The sequence below is a fragment of the Hemibagrus wyckioides genome, linkage group LG01 (assembly GCF_019097595.1).
Source record: "Hemibagrus wyckioides isolate EC202008001 linkage group LG01, SWU_Hwy_1.0, whole genome shotgun sequence".
NCBI lineage: Eukaryota > Metazoa > Chordata > Actinopteri > Siluriformes > Bagridae > Hemibagrus > Hemibagrus wyckioides.
In genome coordinates this window covers 14,753,854-14,777,285 of record NC_080710.1, presented here as the reverse complement: position 1 = coordinate 14,777,285, position 23,432 = coordinate 14,753,854, and the positions used below count along the sequence as shown (strand labels likewise).

The 23,432-nt window shown below is 37.1% G+C and overlaps 1 protein-coding gene across 10 annotated transcripts in view; it reads left to right on the top strand.

The window, feature by feature from the left end:
- Positions 1 to 568: 568 nt before the first annotated feature.
- The window catches only part of mef2d (myocyte enhancer factor 2d), a 57,246-nt gene continuing 34,382 nt past the window's right edge, over positions 569 to 23,432 (top strand). For 5 of the 10 annotated variants that reach the window (XM_058391835.1, XM_058391868.1, XM_058391858.1 and 2 more), the window contains exon 1: positions 570 to 816. The gene's annotated coding sequence lies outside the window, so the exon portion shown is untranslated. Of the gene's footprint in view, positions 817 to 17,416; positions 17,565 to 23,432 lie in introns of those variants that run through there. The other 5 variants (XM_058391887.1, XM_058391878.1, XM_058391853.1 and 2 more) reach the window with 4 other exon arrangements.

Below are 23,432 nucleotides of genomic sequence, written 5' to 3'. Positions count from 1 at the left end.
CTCCCTCTCTCTCTCTCTCTCTCTCTCTCTCTCTCTCTCTCTCTCTCTCTATATATATATATATATATATATATATAGAGAGAGAGAGAGAGAGAGAGAGAGAGCAGTTACATATGAAATCAGAGTACGTTACTTTATTTATTACTTTACGTTACGTCTATACTTTGTCTTCTTTTCAGAATAATAATAATAATAAAAATAACAAAAATGTGAATGATAATCAACAAGGTTCGATAAATTATTTGAATTATATATATATATGTATTATAAAATAATATATATATATATTATTTTTATTTCGCGGATGCCCTGATTTCAACAAAACACATATTTTCAGGAATCCCAGTAGTCGTTAAACAAAAACATTAAACTGTTGGAATTTTGTGGTTTGGTCTTGCTTTTAAAACATAGAGGCGGATGAATACAGTCTCGAGCTTGATTTCTGAAGTCCTTCCTATTTCACCTTAACCCTCGCCTACCGATTTTGCGTTTGTAAGTAAGGGCCCCGTTTCGTGCGATGTGATTGGCTAAACTCTGTTTAAGCCCGCCTCCTATTGGTCACCAACATGTCTATCATAATGCAATGCCAGTCATGGTAGATAGGACACCTTGTACACTGTATCATTTGGCTGAGCAAGCTAGCTAAACAATTACTTGGGAACCCAAAGGGGGAAAGATTTTAGAAATTGATGCTGACTTTAATGTTTATTCTTTGTCAATGTCCATTCTGATGTTCGCTGTACATGATACGAGACTATTCAGCTCGTAGGAAATCTCGTCATTACCATACAGATGTGGATACAGTAGCTACACTGGGTAAGTGACTCCAGCTAGCCTGTCAGTTGTAGCTAGCTAGGTGTATAGCTAACGTTAGGTTAGCTCGCTTCCTTCTCCGGCTCTGTTTACATTTCGTAAATAATATTTGTTTTCCCTTGGATCGTTAATGTTTAACACAGTGAGAGCTCACGTTAGCAGCGAGTGCGTGTGCTCTTACTGCAGATCATTTCTGTACTGTCGGAATGAAAATCCGTCCAAAATGGAGGACTAGCGTTGGCTAACGCAGTTCGCTCGAGCTTGTGTCCTGCATCACTTTGCTTGCTTTTGTATTGTGAATGGTTGTGCTGAAGTGAACAGAGTGACAAGCCGAACTGAAAACGCAGGTCTGGCGGGTGAACGATTGCAAAGCATTTGATTATACTCTCCGTATTGGACAGCTGAAGCTAAGCTGTGTTGTCTTTTCTTTTCTTGTGCGCAACAGTGGCGACAGTCCAATGTCAGATTTGCTCCTGCCTCCACAGAGCTGTCAGCGCTATAACTGCAGATTTCCCCACGTAACTCTGAACTATTTAACTCATTCACTTATCTCTTACCTTAAACACACTTTTATGTGCCTATATACATTTAGTAGCTACAGATACGAGCGGAAATCCTGGTGTTTTAACCGAATGCTTGTGGATATCCAACTGAAGGAGCATCTGATGTGTCTTCAGCTTTATCAGGACACCTTTTTACCCAAAAATCCCAAGTCTGTTATGTTTGTTGCCCACGCAGTGCCTAGACCCCAACACTCTCTCTTCGTATTACGCAACATCTGTGTGTGTGTGTGTGTGTGTGTGTGTGTTTTAGCCTTTTCGAGTACTTAAAAAATAAAACTGCAGCTCTTAACTGATACGTTATGTTTCTAGTATGTGTTCAGTATATGAGAGCCTTCTCTAATTGCCTTTCTAAGAAAACAGCTGTATTGTAATGCTCCACATCCACCTGACTTGTTCGAGGTGCTAATATTGACATAACCATAACCCACATGTTTTGTGTTGTGGTTTGTAAAGAGGCACTGTTTGGATTAAATGGCCCCAATTTTCCAGCTCTGGCCGCTGAAACCCAAGCACACTGCTATGCAGGTTGTGCATGTCGTGATTCGCAGCAGGATGCCACATGGAGGGGACACACTCCATCAGTCACTGGCACCCACCTGAGCTGCTGAAGAGTGAGCTATAGATCAGACTCGTATTCAGCTTGTTCGTCTGCAGTGCTGCATAATGTCCTGCAATGTTTTTTTTTTTTTTTTTTAGAAAAGTCCAACAATTACTGCACGGTATTACAGCGTGTGCTCCCGACATGGACGTGTGATATTGCTGGGATGATTATATCATCTGAAAGATAACACAGTGAAATGGCTCACTACTTTAATTTATAATTTGTTTGCATTTCACACACCCTACGACACAAATGGTGGCATGTGGCCTTGGCATGTTCATCCAGATGTCAACACAATTTGTTGTTGTTATTATTATTATTATTATTATTATTATTATTATTATTATTATTATGTTTCAAGTGAAAAATTCAGTGACGTTCAAATGAGAATGTTGGACCCATTGAGCTGGTAGTGCCAAATAAGGGAGTAATATTATTAGTTAATCATTTTACTGTAGTATTTTCACTGGCTATTAGCATATTAGACATTGGCAGGGGCTTTCTGTGCGTGATCAGTTGATTACCTGCTTGCCAACATCACATTATACAACATTTCAGCCTGTGGCGATTACATTCTGTACACACACTCTGTACGTTCTGTTTAAATGACATCCATAGCAAACCAACATTTATAACTTGTACCAAGCAATCTGTAAACACTTTTCAGCAGTGAAGTAGTTCAGCATTCACACTGCTAAGTAGCTAGCACTTAATAAACATATTATTTTTATTTATACTTTTATTTTAAAAGCAGAAACGAATCCCTTAAAATGTACATTTATTTATTTCCTTCGAAAGTATTAGGTTTTTTTTTATTTTAAATGCAGAATTGAATGAATTAAAATGTAAATGTATTTATTTCCTTCAAATGTATTCAATCCTTTATATTATACGTTTTAGGCAGAAATGAATCCCTTGGCCTATAAAAGTTGTTAATGCTTCTCTGAAATAAATGAAATGCTCTAATGGACAGAAAAACTCCTCCAACCTACTTTGAAGAGCGTTTCTGTTCACACGACCCTGTTTTCTGCTCAACCCTGGATCGCGCTGATTGATAACGTAAGCAGAAGGCAGTAAATTTCATTAATCACCGGTCTATTGTTAGAGGATCTTCCTTATGTAATCTGACTTGGAGAACATGTCTGTTCTAGAAATAAGCCAATATTTCATTGGGATAATCTCTTACAAATAAAAAAAATTCAAGACGTCTGTAATCACACAGTCTAAAACCAGTTTTTTTTTTTTCATTATGAAGTCTAATCATGTAATGGCACATTCAGCTCATTTTAGCACCGTCAACAAGGTGTTAGAGAATATTTTATTCAGCCTTTTGTAACCGAATAATCTACCTAACTCTTAATATTCAGGGCAGATAGGTATAATTAGAAAGCTTACAGTCTCATCTTTCTAATGACAAAATGTGTGTTGTTTTTCTGGTCTTTGTGAAGATCAAATGACAGTTTTTCTAAAACATAAAAAAAGGATCATGCTGTGAGACCTCTCACATGATATAAATGCTAGCATGATTAAAACTCCTGAATTAAAAGCATCACCTCTTCTCTAGGCACATTAAAGGTACATTAGGTAAGATCAGTCAGTTTTTCAAGATTAGGTCTCTAACACTTAAGTAGGTGGTTTCAACATTTGAATGATTTTTTTTTCTTCCACACATTATCATGAAACTGCACCCCCAGGATCCATAGTGTGTCTATAAAATGACTGTCAAGAGGCTCATCCAAACACAAACAAGCATATTTCAGCCCAGAATTCAGTTTTCCAAAAGGGATTTCTCAGCCACTTTATACACTTGTGTTGAGATTACAAGTTACATTCAAAATAGCTAAATAAAACTCATTAGGTTTCACATATATTTCAGCTTGTTTGTACAAGTAAGAAGTTAAAAAAAAAAAATCCCACTTTTTATAACATAGAGATACACACATAAATACTCGAGGTTACAGTAACCTGTATTCATTTTCACCAAAACCATGTAATATCTATCAAGTATGAAATGTTGATATGAGGCAACAGTCTAATAATCTTTGGAAGAATTGCTGGAACTCATCCTGAGTTTCACTTTCTATAAACTGTACAAATCGTGTGGCATCATTCCAGGGTGCTTGATCTACCAAAACATCAGTGATTTACTGCTGACAAAAATGGTCAGACAGCTGGCGTTAGTGCCGTTTCAGTTATCAACAGTGCTTTAATCACATCATTTCTTATTCTGACTGGGTTTTATACAGGCAGGTTGGCTCCCAGATCTGGCTGCTGGCTTGCTTCCACTTTTGCTCTTTTATACATTTGGTACATTTTAGTACAGAATCGTTGGCCATGCTGTGTTCACATCAGGAACAAAGTAAACACATTAACAGCTGATCGACATGCGGACATGAGACTCCCTGTTCACTTTTGCAGATTTGTTTAGGCGCTTGTTCACTTATTTCTTCCAACATGTGCTTTTTCCAGTTTGATTGAAATGGATACAATAGATGAACAGCTTCATATGATGCAACCAATATTATTGGATTCGCTTTGAAATCTAAAGCAGAAAGGCAGCATCACTGCAGTACGTTGCCATATGGCATTATGTTTAATCCAGTAACTATCCGGTACCCATGCCAGGTGGATTTCCAACAAACAAGTACCTGGCTTTGTTTTAATACTTTTAATTATTCCTGAAAAGGTGTAATAAATGAATAGTAAATTTACCTGCAGTATGCGTGGGTGTGTGTGTGTGTGTGTGTTTACACGTGTTGATGAGTTTTGATTTTTTTTATGTCAGGCTAAACAGATTTTCTGTTGTTGTTGTTGTTTTTAATACCCAGCTGAATTTGATCAGTTATTTTTCTGAAATGCATTGTGCTTTATTCAAATGCAGTTAAATAAAGCACAATGGCACCACAACGAAAGAACTGAGATTTTCTTATCATGCACCAAGCAGTCACTTTATTAAGAACAGCTGTACATGCTTGGTCAGTTTTGTGCCCACTGTGATCTCTGATTCTTGTTCTTGGCTGAGGAGTGTAACGTGATGTGGTCTTCTGCTGTTGCACTTGATGTTATGAGTTCTGAGATTTCTGCTCACACAGATGTAACTGAGTTAGCATAGCCTTCCTACTAGCTTGAACCAGTCTGAATTTTCTCTGACCTGGATGTTTTTTGTTTTTGGCACCATTCTGTGTAAACATTAGAGACTGGTGTGCATGAAAATCCTAGTAGATCAGCATTTCTGTAATACTTAAATCAGCCCATCTGTTACCAACAACCCTGCCACGGTCAGAGTCACAAAGAACACATTTTCCCCTATTGTGAATATAACCAAAGACCTGTATCTGCATGAGATTATACACTGCACTGCTGCCACATGATTGATGTACAGGTTTGTTAATAAAGTGGAAGATGAGTGTATCTTGTAATATTAATAATATTGACAAATTTTTATAATAACTAATGACTCATTTTAGTTATATCAAGTAATTTCCATAACTTGTAGGTTTAACATAAAAGGTATATTCATGAGACCATTGGTAAGTTATTGTTTCTATAGTAACAGTTTGTTCACAGAGACTTGTACGGCGGATGCTCCACATAATCTAAGACTAAAAATAAACACAGCCAATCAATTTTTCTCTACCAAGAGCTCAAAGTATTTTATTGTATCCTTGAACGTTTGAATTAGAATCTTGGTTTGCCCTCTTGTTTAATTTTTAGTCTTTCATCGAAAGAATTTTTCCAAATCTGATCATTATTAAAGGTTTCTTCCCTTTTTTTTTTGCCAGAAAGCAGCTAAACTGCTGAAATTTCAAAAAATGAGTGCAGAGAATCTTACACCACTACTGCAGGCTTTGAGAACTTTCCCCTGACCTTGATATGCTTAAATTTGAGATGTCTGTCATGTTTCAGTGATTGACAGTTGGTTCCAAGGTTCCGCCCCTTTGAGAGTTCCACCAATCATTTAGAAAAAGCTATGGGTCTTGTTGGGACTAAGAAAGTGCAGTGTCCAATAAACTTTTTTTTTTTTGTACGCAAAACCCATGCATTCACACTCCATTCACTCCCAGAGACACACAGCTTCTAGGCAGGACTCCAAATGACACGTTAAAAGCTTGTCGTCCAATGAGCATTAATTATTTGTCCCATTAAAACACAATGTACTTGAATCTTCCATAAACACCCAGACTTCTGTGAGTGTCTTTTCTGTTAGTGCTGTGTCAGGGGCTTCAGAGCAGATTTTCACACCAACTGCACTGTCCACTGTTCGAGTTAAATGAACGAACAGCACGACTGTTCCCATATATATATTTTTTTTGATTCACTGAAATTTTCAATTTTATCACAGTGTGATAAAATTGTCTTGATGAAAACGTCTTGATGTAATCACTTGTGCTAGACATGTTCCCACAATTCGTTTATATCTAGCCTTAGTATCATTTTGATGACCCTGTCATTTTGTGCTATGTTCTAATTGAACATTACAAGGCGATGGCTTTTTATCACCACCAAGAGCATTGTGTACTGGTTCACCTTTTACAGGGTTTTCGGAATTGGCCTGAGATTTACCCTGGCTTATTGCCGTCTGCTGAAGAGAAGCTCAGTGTAGCAGTTTAACTTTACCTTGGTCTTTCTCCTTCAGCACAGCCTCAATGCCAGTACTGGCTGAGCTGCTGGTGGATTATAGCCGTTACCCCTCAGTGAAAGATTTAGAACAGTTTCTATAGTAAAGCTCAGAGATGTAGAAATAAGATATATTTTTTTTTCTACATTTCACTGAGTTTTTTCCAGCACCACCCTGCATTCACACTAGCAGGCAACAGATCATCCATTGCTTATAGTTTTGCCACGTTTGAACAGAGGTCACAACTTGTAATTCCCAACCTCTAACGGGTAAAAGCCAAAGAAAACACCTCCTTAAATTCCTGCTCATTAGCACGTAGTGTTCTCAGCTCCTTCCCACATTAAAGAAGGATGTCAGATTCACACGGCTGTGTGAAGTATCAGACTTAAACAAAGCACCATTTCTTACCTTTGTAAGAACATATGCATCACTCATCACAGTAAGCTGGCTAGTTTATTTGCTGTAAAATGATAAACATAAAGCAGTCCGTGTTTTGGTTTTTCCACATTTTGTATGTCAAATGCTCAGAAGACATTCTGGTTTGTAAATTACCATTCATGAGGTAAGTCGATGAAACATGAGTCTCATTGGAGAGTGTAGTGATCACTACACATGTGTGTGGACTGTCCAGTATTTGTTTTGTTTTGTTTTTGTTTGGTGTTCCATGGAGAAATGGTAGTAGTTGTTTGTAGTTTCTAGAGCTTAGTTAAACACATTATGACTCTTCAGCCTAGCTACATTTGTACTCAACTCTAACTGTACTTTCCATTTAAACTAATCAGAGGTTCCAACAGTCTCAGATGTGCTGCCAAGCTTTATTTTTCTTTGTAATGTCTCTACAGATTTATTGATAGGTCATATGTGATAAGATAAACATTTTTTTAATGGGTAAATAACTCCAAATTTCTTATTTCTGACTATGGGGGGAAAAAGGAAGAAATAATAGCATCACCTCCGAATTGGAATTTCATCTCCTCAACTCCTTTCCTCACTTGTCAAGTTTATAACTTTGTTTATACCATATACATCGTACAAAATATAACAACAGTATAGTTTGTTGTTATAAATACACATCACTCAGTACAGTTAGCTAGGCTAGCTCGTTGCTAATAAAAGCCCAAGATGGAGGTGTCCATTGTTTCTTCCCACTTTGTTGCTCAAACACAGAAGTCAAAAATGATGTAATTTCAGGCTGTGACTTCCAACTTCCGAGGTAAGTCGAATGCAGGGTTATTGTCAGATCACATGTGCTGCAGGATTGGTCACAGTAATCATTCAAGCCAATGAATGATATCTAGTATGCATAGAATTGAGAAAATCCCAATTCCAACTTTGCTGATTGTCTTGTCGAGTTATCATGTGCCTTTGTTGCTTAGTGTAGATATCTCATACTTTAATACTGCATTGGTTTTATGGGTCATGATTCAATGTTGTCTTAGCTTCAAATCATTTCATGAGCAGTAATGACAAAATAGCTGATGCTTAAAATTCCTTACTTGTACAGATAACCTGGAAGATACACTCATTTTCATTCCTGGTCTTGGCTGACAAAAGTAGTACTCGATGTGGTTTTTTGCTGTTCTAGCCCAAGGTTCGATGTTTGTGCATGAGATGCTTTTCTGCTCACCACAGTTGAGTATTTATTTGAGTTATGTTATCCTTTCATACTTCTGGTCAATAATCTGGCCATTTTTCTTTGGCCTCTTCAATCAAAAAATCTCCACCCACAGAACTGCTGCTCACTTTTTGTTTTTCAAATCATTCTGTATAAAAACTGTCATTTCTCAAGGAGATCACCCCAGGAAATCAGCAAATTTTGAAAAACCAACCTATCTGATATCAGAGATCACACATTTTCTTCATTCTGATGAGGTCTGATGTGAATATTATCGAAAGCTCTTGATCTGTATCTGCATGATGGTTTTTTGTTTTTTTGTTTTTTTTGCACCATGCTGCTGCCATGTGACTGTCTGATTATATAACTGCATGAATGTACTGGTGTTTCTAATAAAGTGGACAGTGAATGTATGTGGAACATGATGACAAAAATAATTCATTAAGATATGGCCTTGTATAAGTTTATATAAGTTGGTATGAAAACCTCTTTGGAATCCTTGTTTGTTTTTAGATGCGCCTCCTGTCAGTCATTTTATTTGGACACGTTTTCTATATGTTTATAGAAGCCACCTAAGTTCATAGGGTGAACACGGGTGAGAAAAAGTCATTAAGATGTCGAACCCGCCTCACTATTAAAGATGCATTCTCTTCATTAGATCGAGACTAATCTTATGTAATGCACTTCCAATTTGACGTTTCTACTTCACCTAGTTTCCATGAGTCACTGTACTGGAACGTACGACGTCACTAGGTAACTTTTTACTATTCTTATTTCCTGTTTCTTGTTACACTTGAATGTTTTTTTTTAAAGCTGATATAGTATTGTAAATTTAACAAGTATATAGTATATTCCTGATGTTTTCATAGTGTGTTTAGATAAACTGGATTTTTTTTTTTATGCAATATGTCAATTTATTTATGAACATAGCAATTAATTAGTCAATGTTTCCTCATAAAAGACTCATCTGAAGAAGATAAGTGTCTAGCTTTATCATAAATATTTACACCAGAAGTGCAAAGTGTAAGTCATACGTAAACCAAGTAATGATGACAAACAGAACTTGGCATCAGTGTAAATACTCTTAGTGCTTAGGGTTTGATGTATGCCTGAGTGTCAGTCTCTCCTCTCCTACCATTCACTCAGCTTATTGACATAATATTTAGAAAGCTGACTATTATGAAACATTTCATCCTCAAAGCTTTATCATATGTCCTAGTAGTATGAACTTAATAAAGTTCTATATGAGTAATGTGTAGTTCTCTATGAATAGATTATTAGATGAACGTATTATTCTGGGAACCTGCTGAAACACCAAATGCATCATTAAATTGCCTTGCAGCAAGATAGCATTTGTGTGATTGAGTACTTCATTACTGAGCACAGTAATAACATAATGGATTACAAACATATGGTTGAAGTTTTTCTGTTCATACCTATAGACTGGCATGTGTTTGTTTAAATGTAGTAATTAAATATAAGTGTACTTTAATTATGTACAACACTTCTCTCAATAGCATTTCTGGGCAAAGTGGTTTTGAGCATTGAATCGTTTTTTTTACACACAGTGTTTTTTGTTTTAAAGAAGAAAGGCCTGAAATGTTAAGAAAATAAACCAGTTAACTCGTAGATCATGCGGTACTATATTGTCATTATTTACACTGGTGTTTATCATGTTACCACAACAGGACTATTAGAGATCCACATACAGTTTAGCAAATGGGGTTTGTTCCTGTTTTTCCTTCTGTAGAATTTTACACCATATGTTAGATTAGATGTTTGGAAAAATCAGCAGCCAGAGCAGTCACAGTGTATAAGAATATTAGAAAATCAGTGGACAAAATGTATTATTAATTAACCTTTATATCCAAATTCCTATCTGCCCTACATCCTACATGTCTGTAATGTACACGACAAACATATAATTATTTAATTATATACCCCACTTTGATTTAAAATGACATTGCATATGTACATGCAACAAAACAAAGAAATGCTTAAAATGTCTAGACTCCAGCGCAGTGTTTGTATTGTTTTAATATACCTTGCTTTAACTGTGAATCAATAGAAATTCTGAGACATTTGTATTATTGAATGTGTCAATGATGATGATGCCATTTCTATATTTCTATATTGTGTCTTCATGTATTCTTTATTACTGTTCCCATAGCTTATATTTGACAGAAACTAATTTGACATTAATTGGAAAACAAGTCACTTTCCTGTTAGGATACCCATCATCCTCCAGAGCGCTGTCGTCAGCATAAATAATGACAGACTGGATGTTTGGGCATGATTATTTGAATAAAAGTAAAAAAATCTACAGTGATAACTCCAGTGCTGGCTAGAGGAAGATTGGCTTAGGTTTGTGTTTGCAATACTGGCACGTCTCAGGAAGATCCACTGAACTCATTAAGCTTCTAGCTCTCGTCAGTGGATCCACGTGTTCCTCAGACTCGTTATTCCATCCCCCTTCTTTCCTAATTTCATTGTAGTTCCTGAATAATAAAGTGTGAGTGTAAGAATCTGTGTAGCATCTGACCTCCATACCTAATAGCACTTGTCTTAATAGATCTCAATTAACTCTTTTAAATGCTGATGAAAAACTAGCATAGATTACACACACACATGGCAGTAGATACTGTATATTGTATATTTTTATTAAACAAGGTTGCATCATCACTTCTTCCCCCTGCGCCCCCTATGCAAGTTGGCAAGAGTCTGTAACATTACCGGTCTATTTCTCATTGTTGACATGGTGAACTTTAATATGCTCAGTCTTATGTGGCACAAGGAATGACAGTGTCGTCGGTATTCACAGTAAACATGAACCTTTGTGTTCATTTTTGACAAGCAGATTGAAGATCTGTAACTTTTTCACATAATTTCATTGCTTTTCACTCAAATCACAAGCTTGCACTATACACTTCGGCAATATTATATTCCAGCCTTACTTTGTGGAATTAAATATTAAGTTTGTAGAGACATGTATACCTGATATGAAACATTTTTTAGCACTATTTTGGGCTTAGTGTTGAATTTTGGTAATGTTACACTTACTCAAGTGACGACGAAAACTGTGGACAGATATAATGCTGCTATAAGATATAAATGAACTATTGTAAGAAATAAACATACATTGCTTTTAAAAAAATTAAGTGAGTATGATCGAATATAATTTTTCATATTGTTTGTGCGCATGTTTATTTTCGACATGGAAAAGAATATCAAACACATTAAAAACGTGAACAATTTTCATCTCAGTGTTTCAAGCTTTCATTGAAGCACATCAGCACATACTCTGGCCGTGGTTAAACTTTAGACTTGTGAAAATTAACAAAGTCACTAAGGGGGCTTTCACACTAGCAGTTAGTTTGAAACAGAGCACAGTTTGCATGAAAAAGTCATAACATGAAAGCTGTCATGCAGCCTGGGAAGCACATTGTGACATCGAACTTGAGACAATATGTATTTTAGCGAGTGTGTACCAGGAATATGGAAATGTGGGACACCGAAGAGGTGAAGTGCATTACTACACATGACACCACCAAAATTAAAAAAAAAAAAAAAAAAAAAGTGGTTAGACGTTGTATTTTCTGCCCATATTTTTGACGAAATAACACAAATGCACCAGAGTTTGATTTGATCAAGAGAGATTAAATCCAGACCAACCTTGCGGGGGCAACGGGAAGAATCACACTCAGATTCGGACCCCAGTCAACGTGCCCAATGTGAAAACCACCAGATATTTGCATGTTATATGTAGTAAACTATACACATTGTTACTGTAAATGAAGTACTGATTTTTGTAACAAATAATATTATAAACATAAATCAACATTTTGTTGATTGTTTCACCAAATTATACACGCTACAGCTATCTGACCTTTAGCTTGTATAACACTTTAATCCTTAACGGTTCTTTAGTTTGACCTCAAGTAGAATCCCCTGTTTCCCTTATCAGGGAGTGTCCCAAGTAAATCTTCTTTAGAAAGCTAAGAACCCTTAAGGGCTTATGTCTGATAAGTAATGTTCTGTAGTAATTACCGTCACAGAGGTTTGAGTGTATTGATGATGTACACGTGATCTAAAAGGTGTTTAATTTATCTGCTTGTTGTAGTTCGTTCATCATGAATGGGTCACATGCTCATAAAATGTCCTTGTGCTAGAAACTCAGTAACGTGTTGCTACTCTGACCAGTCCTTCTGAATACCATCGACAATATATTTTATTGTTCTGTGTTTGAAGCAAAACCTGTACTTGGTTTCAGGTTGGTTTTGGTGTGAGACAATAGAAGGAGGTTTTTTTTTCTTCTTCTTTTTTTGTGGCAAAAAGAAAAAGTGCAAAACCTGTTTTCCTGTAGCACATACCAGAATGTTTACCAACATGCCGGTTAAATGTTTATTACAGGGTAAGATGTGGTAATGTACAAAGCATAAATTTCAAGTTTCAGAGACGCCCTGGTTACAGTATTACACCACTACCTAATCATGTTTAAATAGAGCTTTATTTGATTTTAATTTAGTTAATTTTGACATACTGCCAGCATTAAATATATTATATTTGGATTTTTTTTTTTTTTAGAACAATCACTTTTAGTATTAAAATCAAATTCATCCTGGTTATATTAGAAGCTGTGTCTGTATTCCTAGTTTCATGGTTAACTAATAATTGGCACGGGTACAAGTGTAGGAACGGAGAACGTTGGAATGCCCGTTGTACCAGACTAACCTGTTAGCTTTTGGAAATTTGCTTTTGGAGTTCAATTTTGTGGTGCAGTTCTCACAAAGTATACACTCAGAATCTTATATTAAAATATCCTACATTCTTTTGAAGTGTAGCACAATGCATGAGTGTTTGAGACATGGAGATGATCAGACAGACAGTGCCGCTGTTGCTCGGGGCTTTGGGGACCGCCAGAGCAAGACATGCCACTTCTGATGGAGGTGAGCTCGACTGACGGGGTTACAGTGGCGTGAGAGCAGGGGCTGGCCATCTCTCATGCACAGCTGAAACAGCAAGTGCTCTGGCCAAGAGCTGAAACACAACACCCTCCTCCCTCTCGTTCTCTCACTCTATCATTCTCACTCTGCTCCTTTGATCTAAGACCCTTCTCATTTTTTTTCTCTTTCCTGTATCTCTCCACCTGCTCCCTACATTCTCATTATGGGGTATCATACACGCATACAGTACTGTTAATTTTGCTTTCTCTTTCTCTCACTTTTTTGTCTTGTCTCGTTTCTGTTTTTTAGCGGTACGACTGCAGTAAATGGCCATCTGTGCAAACTGTCTCTAGCACAATGTAGTGAGGCTCGTGGCTGACCTCTTCTCATTGCTCGTCATGCAGGCAATATAGAGAGCTGGGACATTTGCCAGGATCAGAGGAGGGAGGAAAGAAAAATCCCCTTTTTTCTTTCCAGAGTGACACACCAGAGCACTTGTTTTTTTGTACGTGGGTAGTTGTGTGTGTGTGTGTGTGTGTGTGTGCGTGCATGCTTGCGTTTATTCATGTGTTTGTTGCCCTAAAGCAGTCTGAATAAGAACATAGATGAATGTTAAGAGCCAAGCAGTCCGATTTCAGTACAGGGCATGGGTCGTTCTTTGATTTGTACAATCACCAGATGGTTTTCTGTTCAATTGATACTTGTCTTTATTGACCGTACTGCTTGCGTAACTCCTCAGAGCACGTAACTGGACTTGAATGTGTACAGAGGAAACTTTTTTCTTGTAGTTTGTTTTTATTATTTATTATTGACAGGAGATATGAGAACGTCCGGGAGATGAATGTTTTTCTCCGATCGTTTGTGAGACATGAACAGGTGTGTGTGAATGTGTTCGAGTGTGTGTGCGTACATGTGTGACTGTGTAGCTATGTCATTATAGGGGAATTGCTGAGGAGTGTAGTGTGTAAGCTTGGGGTTTTAGGGGGTGTCCTGCTGGCTTCTGTCCTTTTTTGGAATATAAAGAATTAAAGAGTCTCGGCTCTCACCCACCTGTAGACTGTCAGCTGCTGGGGGCCTGTTAAAACGTCAGCTGTTTCTGAGAAGAGGGGTGTGTGTGTGTCTGTGTGTGTGTCTGTGTGTGTATGAAGGAGCAGTATGGAATAGTAGGAAGGTAATGGTGAAAGAGGCTCCTTTGCTTGTGTGTGGGCCACTTCCCAACAACTCAAAACCAATAAAACATGTTTATTCTACACTAAAAAGCAGTTGGTAATGCACATCGTAACAGCTGGCGGCCTGGGGGTCATCTAACTTCTATAAACCTTATAGTTCAATCTGAGTGACTAGGTCAATTCCTATTCCTGTTCAAAATAAAAAGGATTTTACCTAGAAATGCCTTTATACAATAATAAATTGATTCATGTATAATCAATCAGTATTTCTACAGAACAGTGTGTGTCTGTGTGTGTTTGTGTGTTTTTTTTAAACCACCACATTTCGTTTTGCATACAAACTGGAAATTTCCGTCCCCCTTACAGAGAAAATAGAGAACTGAAAGTCTTGTCAGTCTAATGCTTAGAATATCTTGAGAGCAGCCTAACTAATACTGCTTGGAGACAACAGAAAGTCTACAAACATTAAATATGACTGTTACTCAAAAAAAATGAAAAAAAAAAAAAAAAAAAAAAAATATATATATATATATATATATATATTTATATATATATATATATATATATATATATATATATATATATACTTTTTTTTTATATAAAGTGCAAGCTGTTAAACATGCTTAAACATGCTTGTTTAACAGTGCAAGCTTAAACATGCTTAAAGATTTAAAGCCTCAGGGAACATGGTGAAGAACATAAAAAATTTTTGTATAAAATTAAACTTCCTCATATTCTAATGAACACGATTGATTGACATTCCTCTACCCGAGACTGCCAGCCTCCTACGCCACTCAGTGATGCAAGTGGGGAGAATTGCGATTGTTCATCTCTACATGTATGAATCTCCTGTCACAGCTGCCTGTGTTTGCTCAGGTTGCCAGTTTTCATAATGCCAATGTGGGAAAGACAATGATCGAAACCAGACAAAACCCCAAGATTAGGACTGTCTAATTAGCACTGTAGAGTTGTACGCAATTATTCACACTTTTCAGATATATATTATTTACCAATAAAACCAAAATGAACCTGATTCTAAAGACATCCCAGGTTTCGCTGAAGCATTAAATATTTTCTGCAAGTATATATTATCTGTTATGTCTTTCATAGGCCACTTATTTCCAGCATGACACTGCAGTCAAAACTGGCCAAAAATGGCAAATGAGGAGACAGCAATGTCATGCTGCTCATCTGAATGAGATTTTCTTTTCAAAATGAGCATAGTGTTGATTATTCTGAGGGCTGTTTTGTGTGAAAAGTGAATGAGCTCATTTTCATGATAGATTCTTTGATATATTCATATTTCTCAGACCAGACGGCACTAATGTAGCTCTGTAACTGAAATATAAATGTTAACCCTAAAGGCATGAATTATCTTTATCCTTCTAGGTCTCGCCATTTTTTCTCACCCGTGATATTATATTTTCATAGCCACAAAAGCACGAGAGCACAGCGCTCATCTTCGGTAAGCCTTGCTTCTCTACAGGCGTGCTGTGCCATACCGGCCTGTGTACAACCAACATGTTGCCCGGAAGAGAAGCAAAGGCAATCACACACACAGATCCCCTTATTAGGCTCGGCGCCAGCGCTGTGTGCAAAACACCGAGCACTTCACTTATCAGGAGAGAGAGAGAGAGAGAGAGAGAGAGAGAGAGGAAATGGGAGCAGACTCATTATCAGTGATGTTTGTTATGCTAGTTATTGTGACTTTTGTCTCACAGCTGTTGTGGTTTAGACCTCTCTTGTATATTTGTTCCCACCCCTGGTTAATTGCCATCTTGATATATAGTGAGAGAGGCCCTCTCCCTTTTTTTTATATATATAATTGAGCTATATAAGTCATGATTCATACAAGAAATCTTCCTCTATTAGTGTAATGTTCACTTTTTTATCATGTAAATGCCATGACCCAACTATTAAACAAAACTCATGGCCTCTGCATTCCCATACCCCCAAAAGCCTGTAGAGACTGCAAGGTCAGAGAAGGTCAAAGCTTGTGTGTCCCTCTTTGGGAAGCGTTTGTGCACTGTACATGCACTTTAGTTCCACATACTTGTACTACGTGCCGCCTAGGATGTGAAAGTTCTCTATCAGGGTTCACAACCAATAAACATAAACGCCTAAATTATATACTTGTCTCCTCGCTTTATAACACAATGCTATTGAAATCCTGAATCTTATTCAGAATTATTCAGAAGTTGTTGATTTGATCATAACAGCACAGCTGTGGCAGTAGTCCAAGCTGTGATTCAAATATCAGGTTTATATTAATGTGCTCTAGAATATGCTCTTTCCTATAGTAACAGCACATTTAAAGAGACTTTTATGTTGGAACATCAACATAAACTAAGGTTGAATAAAAGATAATCGATGGATATATAATGTGTCAAACGATTTTATCAACTATATTTCTCTTTGTTAAACATTTATGGAAGGAGTCTTAAGTTTTCTGCTGTTTGAAAGTCTTTAGGACAGAGTTATACTTTTTTCAGTAACATAACAAACTGCTTTTTTTTTTCAGTTACTTAAGAGTGAAAAAAGGGGCTGGTGACAGAAAATGGGTGTTTATATCAGTTATAATGTAAGTGATCAGGAACAACCCGGTCAGTTTGCGTGTGTAACAATATTAAATAAACTGATAAAAATATAACGTTATTTGTTAATAAATAAAAAATTGACAAGCAAGTGGAATAAAACTGCTATCATCATATATAGGAAAATAAACCAGGAGTGCACAAGGCAGTTGTAAAGCAGCATCTATAGTTCAGACTCTCTTTGAGATACAGATAATTTAACGCTAGATGATTTAGTGTTAAAGGCTTCAAGATGTAAGGGAGTTGTGAAACAAAAGGTGAGTAGGCATCTGTATCCAGTGTGGCCACACACACACACACACACACACACACACACATACACACTCACATATGCAAACCTATAGCACAGGGAAATGAGGATCTGACTAACAGCTTTACTACAAACCCCACAGTGACACCCAGCCTCCCTCTCTGTTACCATCGAGGACACTGATGTATTGGAGGCAGTTGCTAAAGGCATATAAGGACAGAGGGTAAGGGGAGGGTGGGCTGAGTGAGAGGAGAGCTGATCGAGGTCCCACCATTACAGGGTCACTGCTAGCCGAGTCACTTCTGTCAGGCAGGCGCAGCACACAGGACACGCCATATTCTGTTCCTATAAGGATATTGGTCATGAGTGAACACGTGGAACTGTAACCATCGACGAAGGTTTGTGCATCAGAAACAAGGATAAACTTCAAACAAACTTTTTTTCAATGTACGTAACTTATAGAATTTAATGGTGTTGCTTGAAGGTTAGGCCTCAAGGCTTGTGGTTTGCTAAAGTGTTATTTTTCATGTGGCTTGCCTTCATCAGTTTAAAAAACTAATTTCCTTCCGGCTAAACACACACTCTTCTTATAACTCTCTTTTTTTTTTTTTCGGCGTTGTTTTTTTTTTTTTTTTTTTTTTTAAATAATTAACAAAAATAGATTTCCCTCAGCAGTCATCATTGTATTTTAGTGTGATTTCATTGGATTGGTTTAAAATTTGACTTTGAACTCTGAATGTTAGTGATGTATGTTTTTTAGTAATTTAAGTAATGGATTCATGGTCATACCTCTGGTGTGTAGCCTGCTGAAGCTATGCTACCTATAATGAATGCTATAATGAATTGTGGATTTCTTAATCTCGAGTGATTTTTCTAGTATTTCATGGTGATAAAACTGTCATACAAAACAAAACGAATCAACAATTGTAATAAATGTACAGAACCCGGTTGGAGATTATGGAATGCGTAGGCCCTGATTAGTTCAGACCAGCCGCCATACTCAGAGTAGCCTATTGTCTCACAGCTGTCGCTCTGCAAATCAGTGGATAACGGCAAAAGGAGACTTATTGATTGACATCCCAGGTGGAACAGGGTGTAAGCTATGTTAGATGCTAAACCACACGTGGTGTATAGTGGAACTTTGTGTACAGTTACTCCTGAAGCCCACATTCTTTGGAGGAAGTGTCATTCACTTCACTATAGACTTGCATGTATTTACTCTAAGCTAGCTAAAAAGTGGAAGTCTCCTAGTGGTTTGATGTTGGTTATAAAAACTCATTCCCTCATACACACAACACAAGAGAATATGGGATTTGTTGGGTAAAATTCTCTCTCTGTTGTTTCTAAATAAAGAGCGATGTTACTGCTAGCCAGTGATTATCTCATCTATTATCTAGATAGTATGAGAATCCAGCACTTAATGCTAATGCAGTTTGGCTTACTATTTAAGAACTGGAATATTAATGGTTTACTAACCTAAGTGTTTTCAGTATTTTATCTTCAGTGTTGCACTTTGCATTTTAAATTAAACTGAACAAAGAATAACATGAATTTAGATTAATCATTTGTTTATTTTATAAAAACATAAACATTAGATCAATACATTAATACACCATAGTCAGTAGATACTCAATACATAGCTCCAAATTGTGTTTTAATTTTCTCTTTGGATGTTTGATTATGAATGAGACGTTACCAGTCACAAAAATCTAAGATGTCGTACACCTACTGTAATTCTAGGGCTTCTTTGGGCCTGTCGGACCAGTATCCAGCATGTGACGCGCATATAACCAGCTTTTCATACGTATTAACATTCATCATGCTGATGTCATCGGCTGTGTGACTGAAAGGTGGAGGCATTCCCCTTTTCAGGACGCTTTTGTGCCACACCCTTCATCTCCATCGTCATAGGACTGGAGAAATGTGCAAGGAATAATAAAGTTGTTTGTTTTGTGTTATCTGCTCTTGCGTTAGTGTTTGGTGGTTGTGGGTTCTTGCAGCATGTGATCGTTGTTAGCAGATAGAGCGCTTTCATTATTAGTTCGAGCTTCGCGTTGTCAACTGACAGGTCAGACCACATTCATCGCACTGATGCTGAGACAAACAGGTCAGTGTCACCTGCAGACTCTTCACACACCCTCAGCAGTATATGTGTGTGTGTTTTGCCCTTGTACACACTAATCAATATTTCTGTTTTACACAAAGTTACTGTTATTACTAATCTAATCATTACTGCTATTAATAATTGCATTATATGATGTAAGGAAAAGCTTTCTCATGCTGAAACTGCAGAAAGTTTTGAAAACGTAGTAATAGGGTAATAGTATAGCAAAAAAAAAAAACACATGCCATCACTGTATGTCAGTCACAAAGAAAGCTGTAGCCTGTTAAAAAATGTATTATTCCTAAAAGTATTAAAGAGAAAATTGTATTTACAAATTCTCCGCTGCAAGATGCCAGCACAGATAACAAGCAACTGATATTTATTTAGTTGGCATTTAATTAAATATGTAGTACATTAAAATCTAATCAATAATTAATATGACCACGTGAACCATGTCTGTCTTTACACCCACTATTCTGTATAGCCTACAACCGTATTAAACTGGCTGCTGGTCTAGCTGACATGAAATCCGTTTCAGAAGCTAAGAAGACATTTTGGTGAAATATATTTATTTTTTCGTAAAGTAGAAGTGTCAAAGTATATGATGGGCAGAAACAGTTCTGGTTAAAACCAGATTATCACATTATGCTTTTTATTTTTATTTATCTCTTCTTCTCATAATAATAATTATTATTTACAAGAAATTACAGATTGACTAAAGCGTTTAATTTTATTAATATTTTGTTCTTACTCTTGAAAATAGAAAAAAGTAAAATATTTTACAGATTTAAAATATTTAAAAAATAATTATATTACATACAAAAGGTTTTCTTTTGAAATAGGAAAATATTAAAATATTTTTTACATTTGTAAGTATTAAATTAAGTATTTAATTATAAAATATAAGGTATTTTATAATTATAAAATATATGATTTTTCAGCACTAATATGTAACAAGGGAAATTGCTAGCAAATCTATATATCGTAATGTATGTTGTGTATTGTAGAAATTGCTGTCTTTGAGAATATGATAAGTTTCTGCCACACAAGTATTGAACTAGGGTTTGTTGAACTAGAGTGACATTGAGGTTTTAAGCTATTGCTTTTTTTTTTATTATATTGATTTGACACCCACTTACTGGTGCCTGAAAGTTACAGTTTGCTGGTCTACTCTGTTGAAAGGTTAGACAGTAGCAGCTGAGAATCAGAGCCCATCCCCCTTCCCATCCTGCCTCTCTCTGTCCTGCCAGGAGAAATGCTGCCCTTGCATTGTAGCCCCCCCCTCCCTTTACAGATCAGGTTCCTCATATGATTTGTTGCTTAGCTCTCACGTTATGTGTCGGTAAAAAAAATACGATCACGGCCCTCGACGTTACCCACCACCAGACTATAGAATCACCATTCAGTGAACAGGACTTGAGCGTAAGCTGAAAAGACAAAATGGCAGTAGACTGTGGTCAGCAGCTGAGTGACCAGGTTGGTGTAAGCAAGTGCCTGCCAGTCAGGGAACATGAGGCAACAGGCTGAAAATATCCTGCAGTTGGTGCTGGCAGTACAACCCAAGGTTGGAGTAAATCACTGGAGAGAGTCCCGTAGGGCATCACAAGTGCCATCACTGCCCCAGTTAGGCTAGAATGAAGGTTCTGTAGAGTAATGAACTCAGATAAACAGTTCCTTCTTTGTTATTAGCAGCTCGATTCAGGGTGTCCATTCTCAAATAAAGCTTAAATATTCAAGGGCTGTGTGCTAAGACGTGCTATGTTTGTGTTCAGTGATTTGACCATGATAAGTTGAAACACAAGACATACGGGTCATGGTGGCCCTGTTCAGACTTAACATCCAACTATATCCTATAAGTGATCCTATAAGCAGTACACAGACAAAGAAGGATATCCATTCACACCAAGTCAATTCAGTGACCACGTATGGCCATGTTTTCTTAGTGGTGTGTTTGCCAGATCTGCCAAAAGCAACCTGAGATCACTTCAATTCCAGACCCAAAACAAGTCAATACCAAACGAAAAGTCAAACGAAGTCAGATGGCCTTTCCTAATTAAAACACAGAGAGCTCAGCTCAGTCGATAAAGTTCTGCTCTAGACTGTCATCTAACTGTGAGGGATCGAGTGCATCTTTTGCTCAGATAGTCGTGTTTCATTTGCTTTTGTACGAGTGCAACTATAAACCACAACAAAATCACTGAAATGGGCTGTACTATTTTAATGTACCTTCATGCCAGATTCTTTCATGAAACAGTATTATTATAAATAATTATTTCCTAAAATAATTATTTAACCAAGTTGCTAAAATTGTCTGGCATTGTTACAGCAGTGAGAGTAGATCTGTATTTACATAGTAAAGAGTGGTGATTATTTTGTGGGTGTAAAGAATAAGCAAACCTCACATTTCCAGTACACTTCTTTTAATACAGAGGTTTCATTTATTTAATCCATGTAAAACTTCCATGCTGAGGACATTAAAAATAATCACTTGACAATTTAAAGAAGTTCTCAAACTTGGCAAGACAGATAACTAGGCAATTTAGTTGTGGCCTCATACATCTATTACTGTCCACCACCTGTATATTCTGTGGATGTGTTTAAGTCTCTATAAATGTGTTATTGGACAGAATGTGGGCCAGTAGCTTTGAAGCTAGTCACATAATCAGTACAGAGGAGTCTTGTCAGACAGCCTTCTCTGATGCAGCTCAATTTAACAGAATGTTTTGTTCCACATTTTGTTAATTACTGTAACAATCTAAAATGCAAATCTTATATTCACCCAGCTGTATCCAGAGTCACAATACAAGCTTGTATCTTCCCAATACACTAACACTGAAGCCTGTGCTTGCTCTTTGTGCTCCACTGCTTTTGCGTCAGTTTTGACTCTTTTTTTCTTTTTTTCTTTTTTTTTAACCAGTTCCAGCACTGGCACCATATGGCTGTCGATGACTGTCATTGAACAAGCTGTGGTTTGGGTGTTGTTTGTGAAGCAGCTCTTTTGCAAGCAGCTGAATTAAACATCTGACAACTGTGCTGTTCAGTACACGGGGATCCTGTGCTAAGCTGCAAAGGTGATGGATTTCTGTGTGCCGCTCTGGCCCGAATCCAGTCCCAGTCCAGGCGCTGGCTCTTATCTCTAAGCCCCAGGCTACTCTGCCTTCAGTTCCAGGCAGGGATGACAAAACTGGACTCTCTCTCTCACACCCTGCAGAGGAGATTACATGTTCTCGCACTCACACAGTTGCACAGAATGGCGTATGCCCACACATGGATGTGCGCCTTCTGTGCTTATCCAAGTGGAACTTAGGTGCTTCAGAGCACGTCAGCATAAGATGGATTGCAGCAGCACTGTGTTTGATAAGGTTCCTCTCAGGCAGAAGTATGTGAAAGATGTAGAGCTGTAATTATTTCACTGATTGTCTAATTACTTCTTCAGTATATTGAAGATTGTTTCAGCTAAATAAATATTATCGGTATGGAGTCTGTTTTCGTAACACTGCCATTTAAAGCTGTTTTGACTGGAGTGTTTATTACAGAGTCAATAATATTACAAAATGAATACCATTATCTTTTGCACCTTATGATTAGGGCTGAATGATGTTATTTTTATTGTTACTGTGATGAGTATTGCTGAAGCTTCCTATGCATAGATAACATCATGTGTAGGAAGAGAAACAGAGCTCAGTGGAACAAGAGTATCTGCCATCAAAATGAGGAGGCACTGGCTCCTAAACAGGCAACACTTTAATTGGCCTATAGCTTTATAGCTTGCAATAATCTATCTCCAACATATACAGAGCACCACAGACAGCTTGTAATCAAAGACCAGCTCAAGCAGCATGCCTTTTTTTGTTCAGGAAATGCGTGTTTTAGGCAGTGCATTAGTGTTATCTGGTTAGCATGCTACTATCAGCTTTGTGCATTGTTTTAATCTTAAACATTGGTTTGACATACTTTTATAAATCATTTGGGAGATTTGATCTTATCTGTATTGATCTTTAGTTTCGTATATGGTTATTGCATCATTCTGCATGTTTATCACGTCATATACGCATGCTTGGGCCTTTTGAGCAACTGGGGTTTCTGTGTACATTATACACTTACCTCATTAAACTCACTTTATTTGGAACATTATTCTAATACTGAGTAGGGCCTTCCTTTG